A 17641-nucleotide genomic window follows, 5' to 3' on the forward strand; every position below is an offset into this window, starting at 1 on the left:
TTACATTAGGAAAGGCTACACAGTGTACCTATGTCACATGAAAGATATAAGTAAGGAGGATGAGGAGATACCCAAATTCCTGTTGTTTGTGAATTCCCGGATGTATTCCCAGAAGAGATTCCAGGGATGCCACCAGAGAGAGAAGTTGATTTCAAAATCGACGTAGTTCCTGGAACAGGCCCTATTTCTAAAGCACCATATCGAATGGCCCCAGCAGAAACAAGAGAATTGAAAGTGCAATTAGAAGAACTCTTGAGAAAGGATATATAAGACCAAGTGTCTCACCCTGGGAGCCCAGTGTTGTTCGTTAGGAAGAAGGATGGGTCTCTAAGATTATGCATTGATTATAGGGAGTTAACAACGTCACTGTCAAGAAAGATACCCACTTCCTAGAATCGAGGATTTATTCGATCAGTTAAAAGGTGCTGCAGTATTCTCAAAAATCGACTTGCGTTCTGGATATCATCAGTAAGAATCGCGAATGAGGATATACCCAAAACAGCCTTCCGAACAAGGTATGGCCATTATGAGTTCACAGTTATGCCATTTGGACTCACTAATGCGCCTGCTGCATTCATGGACCTTATGAATGGACCTTCAAGCAGTACTTAGATAAGTGCGTGGTCATATTCATCGATGACATTCTGGTCTTCTCAAGAGATAAGGAAGAACATGAGGCCCATTTGAGGATAATTTTGGAGATCCTTCGCCAAGAGAAATTGTATGCCAAATTCTCAAAGTGTGAATTTTGGTTAGAGAAGGTCGCATTTTTAGGCCATGTGATTTCAAAGGACGGAGTTGCTGTTGACCCCTCAAAGATACAAGCAGTGACCGATTGGGCTAGACCCACAAGTGTTACGGAAATTAGAAGTTTCTTGGGTCTTGCAGGGTACTATAGGAGATTCGTTAGAGATTTCTCTAAGGTTGCTCAACCTCTAACCAACCTGATGAAGAAAACCACTAAATTTCATTGGGACGACCAATGTGAGTCAGCATTCCAAGAATTGAAGAAACGACTTACAACAGCACCAGTGTTGACCTTACCCTGTGGAACAGAAGGCTTCGAGGTGTACAGTGACGCCTCAAAGCATGGGTTAGGGTGTGTGCTAATGCAACATGGAAAAGTCGTAGCGTACGCATCAAGGCAACTGAAACCTTATGAACAAAATTACCCTACTCATGATTTGAGTTAGGAGCAATTGTGTTTGCACTCAAAATATGGAGACATTATTTGTATGGAGTCAAGTGCACAATGTACACAGACCATAAGAGTTTAAAATATCTCTACACTCAGAAGGAGTTAACATGAGACAAAGGCGTTGGCTTGAACTCATCAATGATTATGATCTCGACATTGTCTACCACGAAGGCAAAGCAACAAAGTCGCAGATGCTCTAAGCAGGAAGAGTAGTCATACATTGAATGTATTGATCTTAGCCGACGAGTTATGCAAGGACTTCCATAAGTTAAACTTAGAGTGGTTGAACATGGTTATGTAGAAGCTAGATTAAATGCAGTCACTGTTGAGCCTAATCTCTTCGAAGAAATTCAAGCAAAGCAGAGCACCGATGATTGGTTGATTAAGTTGAGGAAGATGAAAGAGGAGGGTCAAGCACCTGAATTTGAGGTGGATGCTAAAGGAATAGCAAAGTACAAGGGAAGATGGTGTGTTCCTAATGATGAAACCCTAAAGGACAAGATCTTGAAAGAGGCTCATAATTCCCATTACTCTATACACCCTGGCGGAGACAAACTTTATAAAGACCTCAAACAACACTTTTGGTGGCCCAGAATGAAGCGAGAAGTGATTGATTCTTAGCCAAATGCTTAACTTGCCAAAAGGTGAAGATTCAGCACATGCAACCTTGTGGAAAGCTACAACCTTTTTCGGTTCCAGGATGGAAATGGGAATCGATCTCTATGGACTTTGTTATGGGATTGCCAAACACTAAGTCAGGAAAGAATGCCATTTGGGTTATAGTAGATCGTTTGACAAAAACAGCGATTTGTGGCAATGAAGGACACATGGTCAATGCAACAACTAGCAGATGCTTATTTCAAGGAGGTAGTAAGATTGCATGGTGTACCCAAGGATATTGTTTCTGATAGGGATTCTCGATTCTTATCCAAATTCTGGCAGAAGCTTCAAGAAGCTGTGGGAACCATACTCAAGTTTAGTACAAATTTCATCCAGCTACTGATGGACAAATGGAAAGAACTATTCAGACACTCGAAGACATGTTACGGGCGTGTGTGATGGACTTTGGAGGATCATGGGATGAACATTTGATGTATATAGAATTCTCATATAATAATAGTTATCACTCAAGTATAAAGATGGCACCTTATGAAGCTTTGTATGGACAAAAATGCAGAAGCCCTATATGCTGGAGTGATGTGAATGAATCATTGAATTTGGGGCCCGACATGATTGAAGAGACTACCAAAAAGGTGAAACTCATTCAAGAACACATGAAAGCAGCTCAAGATCGCCAAAAATCGTACGCAGATAAAAAAGGCAAGACTTAGAGTTCGAAATTGGAGAAAAAGCCTTACTCAAGGTCTCCCCAACTAAAGGTGTAATGCGATTTGGGAGAAAAGGGAAGCTAAGCCCTCGATATATTGGCCCTTATGAATTTTGGAGCGAATCGGAGAGGTGGCCTATAGGTTAGCATTACCTACGGAATTAGCCAATGTCCATAATGTTTTCCATGTGTCTCAACTTCGCAGATATGTTCATGACCCAAACCATATCCTTCAACCAAAAACTGTCGAATTAGATCAAAACCTTACCTTTGAGAATCGACCCATTAAGATCTTAGATACCAAAACGCGAAATACTCGACGCAAAGTTGTGAGGTTAGTTAAGGTATTATGGTCGAATCAGAAAACCGAGGAAGCCACTTGGGAAGCTGAGGATGCCATGAGAAACCGATATCCGAACTTTTTCCTCAGGTATAATAGAGTTTCAAGGACGAAACTTCTTCAATGAAGGGAAGATGTGATACTAACTTTTCGTTTTCTAGCTTAGAGAGTCTTAGCGATTTAAGTTCGAGGACGAACTTTGCTTTTTAGGAGGAGTGAATGTAATATCCCGAAATTCTTAAAACTCCTAAATAATTATTTTCTCCAAATTACAAAATTCATGATTTTATCCATACCAAATTATAATTATTATTTTGATATTTATTACTTAGTATACTGTGTGTGTGTGTGTGTATATATATATACTTGAATTATTTTATTTTTGGAAATCTAAATTTCGAAAATAATAATAATATTTATATAAAAAAAAAAATTCTATTTTGAAGCAAATATCTCACGGAGAAATTGTTTCCAAAATTTCGTCAGTTTTATCAAGCAAATCTGTCAAATGGATTTCTCAATCAATTATCACCCAAAATTTTCTCTCAATCAATTTCTAACCTTCCTCCTTTGTTTCAATCAAATCTTTCCTTCCTTCTTGAAATATTCCTCTCTCCCTCTTCTAAGACTATAAATACCGAACTTCTACACCTCTTTCAAGCACAATCTTCGCTTCAAAATTTAGTAGGTGAGAAACCCATTTATGAAACACCATGTTCTGTTAAACAAAATCAGAGAAGAAGAAAAAAAAAAAGGGTTGTCGTACCGCCGCGGTTGACTGGCCGGCCGACCACCTCCTGTCTTCTCTCTTTCTTCAACTTTACCTTCTTTCCTCTTTCTCTCTCCTCTGGTCTTTGTTTTGGTTTCTTCAAAATGAAACTAGTTTTGTAGAACCAGAGAGGTTTTCTTTATTTTTTTTTTCTCTTTGCAACTTCCTTGTTTTACTTTTTAAAATCTCCCACGTTTCATGAGTTGTAATTGTATTTTTTTTTCTTTTTCTTTTTTTTTCTTTCATTTTTATTCTCCTTTTACTATTTGTAACATTTCTTAATTGTTTTGCTTTTCTTTTTCAAACCCATTTCTTGTTTTATCACGTGAAACTTGACAACTAAGGCCTTGTTTGATTGGATATAGGAAGTCATACTTCCTAGGAAGTTATTTTTTCCATGTATTTGAAATTCCTAGGAAGTGTAAAATTGTGTTTGGTTGATAATGGGAAGTAGAACTTTCCATGGGAAGTTCTACTTACCTAGGGGGACCTAGGTAAGTAACTTCCTCCATTTTGGAGGAAGTAGAACTTCCTAGGAAGTGCAAATTCCCATGATTTTGCCAACCAAACAACTTCATATACTTCTACTTCCTAGGAATTTGCACTTCCCATGATTTGTTTTGTCAACCAAACAAGGCCTAAGAAGTTGATAAGTTTCTTTTGTCTCTTTTGCAGACTTTCTTTTTATTTTATTTATTTATTATTATTTATCATTTTCTTCTATAGTTTTTTTTAAACTAAACTCTTATACTACTTTTAGTACTTGATCCTTCTAAAATTTTAGCGTATAGTAGCTACTCCCTTTAATTTAACAAATTTTAATTACGTCGGGTATTATATATAGGGAACTAATTTAGTCCATTTACTTACTATTGTAGACGGAGATTTTGTAGAAGGAGCTTTCTAGGGGTGACTTTATTATTCGTATCTGCGCTACTCGAGGTAATTTCAATGTTCATCGTACCCTATTTCCCGTTGCAAAACGGCTATCTGTGTGATTATATGATTATGTGGTTATGTATGTAACAAATAATTTATTATAGACTAATATTATGAATTTCTTAGTTAGTAATCACTATTATAAAAGTATGATTCTCATAATATTATGAATTGGAGTATGTTATCATAATTTGGTAATAGTGTAAATCTGTTATAATCATGTGATTTCTTTTGAAACTAAAGTATTAGTATCCGAATATTCTTGTAGAAAACCTTTATGACTAGAGTATGTTTTATGTTAAAAGAACGTGTGGAATTGTATGGTTATCAACTTGAGAACTTGTGTTTATTATGACCTTTTAATAAAAACTAAGGAGGGTAAGGAAGCCCGAAAGGGTGTTGAACAGGTTGCCCTATATGATGGTATAACTATCTATAGGTTGATTATTATATATGATACGAAACTGTTGTCTTCCTTCTTATTGTTGTGATCCAAGTAGAATAGGTGTGCACATTAGGGACTCTATGATTTGGCCATGGTTATATTAGGGTGACGACCTCTTGTTGAAGTAGGCGGATAATAGGGATTAGTCCCGGCCCACTGGCGTTCACATTTCCCTCTCTTAATTTAAAATTGTTGTTTTTAGTTGTGTGAATGAATGTTATGATTATGTGACTTGTATCTGGAGTTAGTAATACAAACGTTTGAAAATCCAAACATGAATATTGAATTTGTTGGAGCACTTTATTCCATTTCTAAAATCAAAATTTATTTTAAAATTATTATTTTTACGGGATGGAGTCGAATTACTCAGTTTTTTCTGATTTTTCTCTCTTGTTGTCTTCTTTCTATTACTTTGCAGGTTGGACTTGGTGATGGGATCTCGTGTGAGGAGGCTTAGATAATTCACCTAGACGACCTTATTTAGTTTTTCTATCTTGGAGTTACTATTTTAGATTTTATCTAACTTTGGTTGTAATGATATTTCTATTTTAAGATAATTGGGTTAACTTATCTTTTGTTTGCCTTTCGTTTACTCTTAGAGAGTGAATGGGCGGTAATATCCTCCAAGTTTGAATAAAGGATTTTCTTAAAACTATATTTATTTGACATTACACTTATTTAAATTTGGAGGGTGTTACAACATAGGACTGCACCTGGCGCAGGGCTTACGTAAGGCGCTTGCCTCTCTTCGCCTATAAATACTCCTGATTTCTCGAATCAAACACGACTTTTCATTATTATTTTACGAATACAAAAATCCTTACGAATACACTTTGACTCTCAAAACACTCAAACACTCAAATACGTTCAATACCATCAACCAATTCCTAATCATACTACGTTCCTAGTTCCACGATCGTTCCTCCTAAATATCGTTGTGTTCTTCAATCTAAACCGCTTAGGTATAATCCTGATGATCCTTGAATAAATTCTCTATTTTGTTTAAGGAAAAATTGACAATAGATGTCTGAACTTTGGGTGATAATTTTTAAAAGGTCTGAACTATTGATTAACCTGTGTAGGTCCCAACTTTAGGGGGTCTTAACTTTTAGCGGGCCTCGACGACTTAAAACTGATGATTTTTTTTTAAATCTCACCTAGTTCCTACATCCCTCCCTCAATTAACCCTTCTGATGTGATCCAAGTTTTACAAGTGATGACCTATTAAGCCAGATTTAAGTCACTAAGGCCCGCTAAAAGTTAAGACCCCCTAAAGTTGGGACCTACATAAGTTAATCAATAGTTCAGACCTTTTAAAAATTATCACCCAAAATTCAGACCTCTATTGTCAATTTTTCCTTTTTTTTTTATATTGAAGTTACTAACTATTTCTTTCATGATGTAGATTTTTAATATAAAATTGTCCTACTGTATATTTTAATCCTTCCTTCTTTTTTATTTGTATTTATATATTATTATATGCATGCCTGATCGTTATATGCATATTATATGATTGTCCTGCATGATTTATATCACCCATATATTATTTTTGCTAATCAAGACCTAAAGAATTGTTCTAACATTACTTAGATTAATTTGGACAACCTGTTAGGTTCCCTGTAGTATTGGTTGCCTAAATAATATGTCACTAAAAATAGTCTTTTTATGCGTTTCGTGAACCAATTTAGACTAAATATTTTTAGGGTGTATAAAAATATTATATGATTATAATTTGGCATCAGGCCAGCAATGGGCAATGTGGTTCATTATTACCGTATATGTACCCTCACCCCCAAACTCATTTTTTGGTTCACTTTGACAATCTATGGAGTCATGACAGGGAAATCTACATTGTATAATTTGTGCCTACGGTTTTCTCATATCCAATTAGGTTTATGATTCTTCCTGAAAAGAATTGTTGGCGACTTTTTTCAAAACAATTTTCAATAAAACCTTAACAATGGGGTACTCAAATATAATACGCGGTCACACTGCATAGAAGAAATAAAAACACGCTACAATGATGGTATATCCCAAGCATCAAGAGTCCACCCCTTTAGTCACGGACCTGATTCCAATTTCACTTCAGTAATTCAACCGCTTTCTGGAGAAATGAGAAAGAATTATCCTCCGAATTCTCCACAGTCACCACCTTCAAGTTAGGTGCATTAGCTCTTTCTCAACTCAATTTCAACATGGACTAGGAAACGCCTCAGAAAACATGGCCTTGCTAGGAGCAGTTCTGTAGGGGATTTATTGATTCCTAATGTGCACCTAGGTTACATTGAGACTGAATTGGACTACAAAGAGTCAAAAAATGAAGCGGGAAGGATGGGAGCAAAAAGGGGGTTTGAGCATGTGGATGCGCATGGAGGTGGATTTGTGTTTTCAACCTAAGTCACTTACCTATCTTCAAATGGCGGATGATTTAGGGGTTGAGGCAGGAGAGGAAATCTCATCCAAGTTCAGGGGTAAAAGGGTCGCTTATTCTAAGGCATGAAGAAACTTAAGCATGGCTTTCATGACTCACACTACAAGAAAATAGTGTCATCTACAACCAGATTTTCAGTCGTAAAAAAGCAAAATCTCATCGTAAAAAGCCTTTTACGACGAGATTCGCGTGTGGTCGTCACTCGTCGCAAAAGGCTTCGTCGTAAATAATTTTACGACCAGTTTGTCTGACTCTTCGTAAACATAATTTTGCGACCAGATTCCATTCTCATCGCAATTCACATGTTTTTACGACCAGTTTCTCATCGTAAATGTTTAACACTAAAAATTGAAACCATGTTTTTACAACCATATTCCGTGCATTTGCAACCATATTTCTTCTTGCTACTATACAAACTCGTTGTAATTAATTACTTATTTATTACTTATTTTTTTGTTATTATATTGTGACGATATTTCTTGTTGAAATTATATCAAAAATTTACTCAAATCCCATTAGAGATCATATTCTTGTTGTGAACTTACTTTTGTTTGCCAACGAAAATATATGTTTGTGAAATGTACCAATTATCATAAAAGTAATAATTTATAATGTATACAGATATATATGTCTTTACAAGGAACAATAACATCGATGAAAATTCTAGCTTAAGGTATACAATGACTAAAAAATATTGGTAGCATCCCCACCTAGCCCCTTCTTCCCTTCACTCCCTTGCTGCTTGGACTTGCACATTCATCCACGAACTTGTTGCTGCTAGTCTGCTACTATCATGGACCTACAAGTATAAACAAAAATAATATAAAAAATAATGATAAGTATTTCTTATCAACTAAATAATTTCACCTTGAAACTATATAGCTTGATAATAATCTACTTCCATTCATTAAGAATTCCCGTCGATGTTAGATGTTTATAATTGCATCAACCCATAAAAGTCTCGTTTTTTGCCTAATAAAAACTTAGACTTCGAATCTTCTTCTGTCCAGATTTTCAGAAGACAAAATTTTCAGATAGAAGAAGACATAATTTCGTAATTATCATTGCAAGTACAGAGAAGAAATGTAGATCAACCGGAACACATAAGGGCAACAATTACCTACCCAAATGCCCAGATTTAATTATACATTGTGTAATTCAGCCAAAAAGAAAATGATAATTAACAAATTAAAATTACAGTGATTTATCAACTAGCAAATTTCACTTTGAAGTTTGAAACACAAACTCACACCAAATCAGAAGTGGAAAACAATGAAACACAAGCAAAAAAATATATCTTTCACCACATATTTCAACCAATAAAAAAGAGTGTGAACAAATTAATAATATATGACTAAAATCAAAAGATAAGAAAGGAAGGAGAAGAAAATTACTTGAATATGAAGGGATGGATTGAAGAAGACAGAGAAGATTTCAGAGAGAAGTCAGAGAACATTAATTTTACCAGATCCACCATCTACTTTCTTTCGCAGGCGTATTTCAAGTCCTATTTCATCCCATATTATTCTCTCTCTAAAATCTGTTGCAGATAGTCGACTTTCGGAAAATTCATCTTCAAATCCACCGATTTTCTTCAATACTTGTTGTTTCACTGGATTTGAGAAAAGCTAACCCTAATTGTTTTTGTCGTGAGAAGAATAAGTTAGAATTTTGTGTATATGAGATTGAGTTTAGGGCAATTGATATGTAATTGAAGTGAAGAATCGGATACATTTTTTTTTTGAGGAAAAAAATTAGGGTTGAAATTGATGGTGGAGGGTGAAGGAGAAAATGCAAGGGTAGATAAGAGAGAGTATTGGGTAAACGAATAGGTTGAGTGATTTTAGATTTCAATTTTAACTTCATTCTACACCGCGAATTATTCCGCTCTTTTTTTCGGCCAAAAAAATCATTTTACGACCAGATTTTGTCTTTCACAATGAGATTTGCGTCCGGTCGTAAATAATTTCAACTATTTACAACCGTTATAAGAATCTGGTCGCAATTGCTTATTTTTTACGACCAGAAATGCGTATGGTCGTTATAGTTGGTCGTAAATGTGACATTTTCTTGTAGTGTCAACTAGCACATCTGCATACAACTTAGGATATAGAAATGAAATTTTATGTGGTACTCTCAATCTCTCCTCCATCTGGTTTAGAAGTTGGCCTTGCACAACTTCCCACGGCATCATGAAAGTGGTTGTTTGGAATGTAAGAGGTCTTTCGGATCACAACTCTCTTGCATAACCTTATATTTTTTGGTTACACCGTTGCCATAATCCTATGTTTATGTTTCTTTCTGAAATTAAAACTACTGTTAGTCATAGTATGAATGTCCTAAATGGGTTGCGTCCTAATTTTGTGTGTAGGGAGGATGCAGTTGGTTCTAGGGGGTGGGTTATTAGTGTTAGGTTGGACTAATTTTCAAATTAATGGTGTTGTCTCATCTAGTAACTTTATCTTTTTTAATGTAGTTGAACTTAATGGAAATATGTGGAGTGTGTGTTTTGTGTATGGGGATCCTAGAGTGGAGGTTAGGCCTCAAGTTTGGTTTTGGCTCATTATCTTCATGATTTTCCTATGTGTGGTGATTTTAACCAATTAGAGTGGTTTGAGGATAAACTAGGAGGGGCACCTATAATTAGGGGTTGGGAAGTGTTTATGGATTGGAGATTAGACACCAACCTACTAGATTTGCCGCTCTATGACCCTCGTTTTACTTGGTCCAATAAAAAACTTGCTGACAATTTGATTATGGAACGTTTAGATAATGCGTATGTTACTGTAAGTTGGATGGATCAATACCCTAATCATTATGTACATCATGAACCAATTGTGGTGTCGGACCATACATCCATAATATATACCAGTATCAATATTCAAGTTAAAAATAGGCGGCCTTACCAAATCGAGAATTGATGTTTAGCAATGCATGACGTAGTAACTTTCATTCACAATTATTGGACACCAACCTATAATAGATCCTTAATATTTTTCTTGTCATGTAAGCTTAGAAGTTCAAGAGATGAGTTACAATCATGGTGTATTGGTCATAAAAAATACAAGGGCTTGTATTGGAAATCTATATGTGTGGATTTATCTCAGTTTGGACGCCAGGTTACTGATGAGAACACAACAAATACATACATCCAATCTATCCAACAAATGTCTACCCCTATGGAGCTTAGATATGTGTACTCGAAACAACGCATGAAACATGCTTGGATGTGTCTGGGGGATAGTCCCTCCCATCTTATGTATTATAAGGTTTAGAGAGTCAAGCGAAGAAATACTATTCTCTTGCTAAAAAATAATTCTGGAGAATGGCTCATTCAACCAAGTTAAATTACAGAAAATGTAAAAGAACATATGCAAGGTATTTTGCAAAATCAGCCTTCTGATGACTTAAGTGAAGAAACGACAATGGCGGTCCTTTGAGAGCTGGATATTACCCCCACGAGCATGAAAGCCCAAAATTTATTAGCTCAACCGTTTTTTAGGATGAAATTATGAAGGCAATGTTCTCCATAGATGGGTCTAAGTCCTCAGGACCAGATGGGTTCTCTTATGAATTATTTAAGAAATATTAGGATCTAGTGAAAGAACATGTTGTCAAGAGCATACAAGATTTTTTCACTTCTGGGTTCATTCTCAAAGAATGGAATAACACAATCCTTATCATGCTTCACAAGATTGATTGTCCAACTAAAGCTTCGCATCTAAGACCAATAAGTTTTTGTAATACATTGTACAAGTGTACTACAAAGTGCATGGTTCTAAGGATGAAACAAGTGCTCCCTAATATTATCACTCCCTATCAACATGCTTTTATTCCAGAGCGTAGTATGTTGGATAATACCATGCTGTCCCATGAACTTTTACATGTCATTAATTCCAAGAAAACTGGTCCTACCTTGATGGTTGTTACTAATATTGGTATGAGCAAGGCGTATGATCGTGTGCATTGGAATTTGATTATCTAGGTGCTCCGTGCTTACGGATTTCCCGCTAGCTGGCTACAATGGATAATCAATGCATTTCCATAGCTTCGTACAAGGTACTTGTTAATGAGACTATATCTGAGGTAATTTATTCAAAATGTGGCCTCCGACAAGGTGACCCTCTCTCTCCCTATCTATTTATCTTTGGACATCTTTTCTCGAATGCTTTTGTTTGGTGAGAATTTAAAGTTGTTTAAAGGTATTAGTGTTGCTAGAAGAGGTCCAAAGATTTCACACTTGTTTTTGGCTGATGATGGTCTGCTATTTTTCAATGCTTCTCATCAGGCTTGTGAAAATTCAAACTCTCTTACAGCTAGGTTTTGTTACATTTCAAGCCAACAAATTAATTTTCAAAAATCGCTTATAAAGTTTAGTCCTAATACACCTATTTTGTTAAAACATACCTCACAAAAAGTTTGAGAATGAATATTGCCTTGTCAATTGGGCATCATCTAGGTATTCCAATGGAGCTGCAAGCTTCCAAAACTAGGCACTTTATGCCTCTTGTTGATAAAATTGCAAAGAAAATCTTAGCTTAGCTTGGAGTGTATTATATCCTTCCAACCTTTAAAACTAATTTTGATATATATTGTTCTTACTGCAATGATTCGTCATGTGTTTTCTACCTTCCTTTTGCATGTGACAATTTGCAACAAACTAGATACCTTTATCTGTGCTTTTCTATGGGCGTCAAATGGTAAGAAAGGCATTAGTTGGGTAAAAAGGAGATAACTACTCTTCCTAATGGCTTGGGAGGCTTAGGAATCTGCTCAATTCAACATGTAAATTAAGTTTGCCTTATGTCTTAAGTGTCGAGAATTTATCAACACGCTTCCTCCTTGTTGACTGAAGCTTACACTGCATATAGAACTTTAAGCTTAACAACTGGCTCATGGTGCCCGAACAGAACTGCTGGTAGATTGTGGGGTTTCAAAAGCTTACAAGTAGTTGAAAACAAGTTGTTTTAAAATTATGCGTGGAAAGTGGGAAATGGATGTTCAATCAGAACATTGCACAATCTTGGCTCAAAGGTGGTATTCCTATTGCAAGCAAAAACCTCGCTCTGGCCTTAATTAGCAACTCCAGGGTGAGTGACTTCATTGATCCTTGTCAACCACTTTGGAAAGTGGCTCAATTTAGAAAGTTCTTCTCACTTAAGGATGCGCAATTTACTATTAAGTCTGAACCTCATTATGTTCACCCTAATTTCATGTATTGGAAAGGGCTTGCTTCTGGTTATTTCAGTTCCAAGTCTGCCTATGCATTCATAGCTCTCAATGAAACTCCTCACCTTACATGCACTAAACTCCAGTTGTTTGCATAATTTTATGGCATCTCCCTATTTTGCCTAAGTGGAAGTTTTTTATTTGGAAATTGCTCTATGATAGGATTGCTACGTAAGAGCAATTACACAAGCGTGCTATTTTATCAATCACAAACTGTGATCTATGTCCTACCACCATGGAAGCGTCCAAACATTTATTTCATGAGTGCACTATGGCCTTTATTGCATGGCAAACTAATCCTTCCTTTATTAATCTCATTCACCATGATCCAACTTCATTCCAAGATTGGATTATCACACACATCCTACAGTTCAACAGTGAGGATAATCATGATAATGCACATATCATCAAGTTCATTATCATCATATGGAGTATGTGGTTACACCAAAATGAACGTGTTTTTAAGAATACAAATCCTGATTTCTCTAGAATCCAACAACTTCTTGACCATTGCAGCATCAACAACAAAGGTACCTTGAGTGGCTGAGTTTGCAACACTTTGGGGTTTCTTCACCCACCTAAAGATTTGTTGTCGGGATTTCTTATGGCCAACTTGGGACAAACAACTACCTCTTCCAATCGACAAATCGTAGTTATTGATGGAGCTTGGAAGAAAGATTCTGGTAGAATGGGTATGGGTTGGGCGCTTCAGATGGTGGATGTGGTTCATACATGCAACGTAGAGGAGATTATGGCTTGGCTACTTCAGCCCTACATGCTTAAGCCTTGGCATGCCTTAAGGCACTACAATGGGTTAATGCTCGAAATATCACTTGTGTCAAAGTGTTAACTGATTGTGTTAACCTGGTCCATGCTCTACAACACAAAAATACAACACACATTAATCTACAATGGACAATCCAATGTATCCACTCTGTTGCTGCCATCTTCCCTTGGTGTGGTGTCCTCAATGTTAGCCGCTAACAAGTCTCCACTGCCCACAACATAGCTCAACAATGTGTTCTTAATTGTTCTAGTTTTAATAGTTAATTTTCTGTATCCGCAAATGTCCCAAAAAAAAAGAATTGGCAACTCCGATCCTAATCATCCATATATTGTGAAAAATAGTTTTATATTTTCTAGTTACTCTCCAAGACTCCAAGCCTTATCCAATGTCTTTCAAGGATGTAGGAACGGTTCCACGAGGACGTAGCTCCCTACAACCTCTAAATTTGCAATACTTTGTTTCTCAATATTCTCCCACATTATTCATATTGTTTAAAGGTTACTATATATATTTCCATTACAATTATAAGAGCGTGCAAAAGATGATATTCAAGGACAACAATGATATATTTCACGGGGCTAAAATTTTCATTCCCCTTCTTATATGAATTATAAGATACAATATTAATTGTTCAAATTCGTACCTTGAAACCATCACTTAATTTTGAAAAAATAAATGGTTATTTGATCCCTAATTGAGATTAATTCTTTGAACAAATGGTACAATTATAATTAGGCATCTTAAATTAATGTAGCTAAGAACAATTTGACAATTTAGAATATTTTTTTTTTTGTAAGCAGTATTAATTTTGGTTGTGATTTTGAATGGACTTTAAAGGTAAACCCTAGAGGTAATTTATGGGCTAGTGTGGTACACATCATTTAGTATGTATCTATTCCCTTGAATCTATTTCCTGCTTTAAATCATTTGGAGTTGCTAGGCCCTAATCTAGGTGAGTGAAACAACTAATAGGAGGTTTTACTTCCTATAATCAATGAAACAAATTACCACTTTGTAGAAAACACAACTACACATAGACTAATAATTTCTTAAGATAATATGACTTGTTATATTTAATTAAATCAAATCACAGTTCATTTTACATTATCCATGTTTTAATGCTAAGTTGACTATCTTTCGTGTCAACTTTTTCCAAGATAACTAGGCAAAAAAGTCTTCTTATCTTTAACTTGAAGATTGAAGTATTAGTTCAAATCACTAATGAGCATGAGCAAAAGTCAAAACTGGAATTGAAAATTAAGTACAACTTTGCTGATGTAGCCACCGGCATGAGTCAACATCTTAAAAGCTAAACCAATCAGTAGTATATGATTAAAACTTTGGCATTTCTTCAAATCAGAATATCTTTACTAAAAAATTGAAGCCATGCACATGATAATAATGAGCAAATTAAATTATTCGGTAGGTGTTATACTGTCTGTGGTTGTATTTCCCTACTACCTAATTACATAAGATTTAACCCACTGTCCAGAAGACATGAGAGTGTTGGAAAATGGAAACATCATTAAAATAGCAGAACGATTTATAATAAAGATTCAATATTATTGTTTCTTATACAATTACAAAGTAAACATAGCATGTATGATATAATTGCAAGTTGCAACTTCTTTGATCAATAATATATTATCTAGTACTTCTTCCATTCTAAAATAAGTAAAACATTTTTTAAAAAAATTCTTACATAAATAAGAGAAGTGTTTCACTTGTTTTAAAATGGAGAAAGTATGAAACTTTTTTAATTAGTTGGTAAAAAAAAAGACCATACTAAATAAAAAAGTTGCATAGGTTAAACATTTAATTCTAATCCACCTATGCAGGTCGATCAGATCTATGAAAGTGGAGAAAAAGATAAGGAAAATTCAAATACTCTAATAATATGATCGAATACGAACTTTCAAAGTCTCAGTCACAAGATGGACATCCTAATTCACTAATATTATAAATATGAATACACAAAATACGTTTTTGATAATTATGAATAATCCAACTTGTGTATGAACTAGAAGAATATTAGATAAAATATATAATTAAAAGGATTTTGTCTAGCTCAATTATTCAACTAAAGGGAAGGAGAGGTGGTAGCTCTATGGAGTAGCACCCCGAATTGCAGGACAATGTTCAGGGTCTGAATCCTCATCCCAACAATATGTTGGACATTTATTTCTGGGTTGTTTAGTCGTGTACCCAGCCTCTGAACTGCTGTGCCCTGCATGCTAGTAGCCTAGCAGAGGATGATCTCCGAATCATTTATATATTGTTCCTAATAAAAAAAATATTATTTAACTAAAAGTTTATTGATGATCCTTTACCATTTACAACCTTGTATCAGACACCTTTTCTGAGTATTTCACATTCCTTAAGAATCTTGGGCTGAGTACAAGAGTAAAGAGTGAGAATTCTTTGGGCCGATACATATATGAAAAAAAAGGAGTATGATGCAACTTTTTTTTTTTTTTTGAAGAAATTGTGCAATATTGATGACCAATTACAGAAATGTAAAGTTTTTAAATTACTATGAATGAGGAGGACAAGTCTACTTTAAGACGAATATACTAGTAGTTGATTTTGAATGTAGTATTGATTTTAGTTTATATTGATTATTTTAGGCGGGTAATATTCAGTAGGTGATTTTTAAGGAACGTACGTACCTGTTTTACATGTTAATTATGAGATTGATTATGAGTTAAAGATTGTCATGTTTGTATAGAATTATTGATGCAAGCATGTGGATGTGAACTTTATTTACTAATTCACACGGGGAAATTAATAATATTATTGAGATTAATCATGTTTGATAAGTTATGCCTTTAAAATGTAAGATTGATTGTTGGCTAGGTTCAACAAATAAGAAAAATTGAAATTAAAGAAAGTAATCTTGGATTGTAAGTTGTGTGATCACTTATTAAATCCTAAGATAAAAAGAAGTTCAGTTGTGAATGGTTGATTTGATATTTTTGTATTACTTGTGTATGTGGCATAACAAGTAATAAATTGTAGATCACATAAAGTGTAACGTGGATAGTAATAAACTTTATACTGGTGCACGTTTAGAGTTGGACAATCAGGAGTTGGAGTACATGGTGGTAGCCCATGGCTTTTTCAGGGAGATGGATTGATCACCATCCCTATTATTTTCAAAGGTTCCTCGATATCGCAGGTCATTATGGAATACGAATTCGCACCCATATTTCGTCTTCCTAGGTGAAGGCAAGTTTAGATAAGACAACTCAAGTCCAATAACTATTCCATTAAAGTAATAAAAGGAAGTTTAAAGTTTAGTTCAGTAGAAATTATCTGCAGAATGTTATATTGTTATATTATTATTTATCCCTGCATGTTATTTATTAGTATCATGTTAGAAATGTTTACATAATACTATGTAGTACTCAGCTTTGCTGATTACGTGCTTTGTTTGTGATTGTTGATCATGGCTTTGCCTTATTGATCCTGTGATGACTCATTTTGGTGAGCAGATTCTTTAGAGCATGACGTTTATAGGTTCGCAGATGGTACATCATTGGGACCTGGGAATGGAGAGCTTGTGTAACATATCATTATATTTACTACTTTACTTGGAACATAGTATAATAAGTCTGGTTTGAGTATACATTTATAGAGTGTTGGTTTTAAGTATTTATTTACTTATTTATTTATTATATTAAAGTATGAAGTTTAGTTATATGATTTTCGTTGCAAAATTCTGAATAAGCCAATACGTTATCACACGGGCGATAATGCTTGGGTAATTCTCTATGTTTTACATTAAAAATGTATTTATGAAAAGAGAGAATTATCACGGTGTTACATAATTGGTACGAATACCAACCATTATTAGGCTATTAGCCTGCAGGGGACAACAATCATAGGTTGGGTGCAAGGCTAAACAACCAATAAGACAGCATGCTTAAAGGCTTATTGCAACCACAAGGTAAATGCGCCAACATATTGTTGGGATGAGGATTTGAACAGTGGGTAATGCACTGTAATTCGGGGTGGTACTTCACTGAACTACCAACTCTCCCTCCTAATAAGTCTAGATATAATTATACACACCGACAAAATGGGAAAGAGTTACCTAAATTAATGCGTGGATCAAACTTTTATTATTATTATTATTATTATTATTATTATTAATTATTATTATTATTATGATCA

Source organism: Beta vulgaris, chromosome 7, assembly GCF_026745355.1.
Source record: "Beta vulgaris subsp. vulgaris cultivar EL10 chromosome 7, EL10.2, whole genome shotgun sequence".
Classification (NCBI taxonomy): Eukaryota; Viridiplantae; Streptophyta; class Magnoliopsida; order Caryophyllales; family Amaranthaceae; genus Beta; species Beta vulgaris.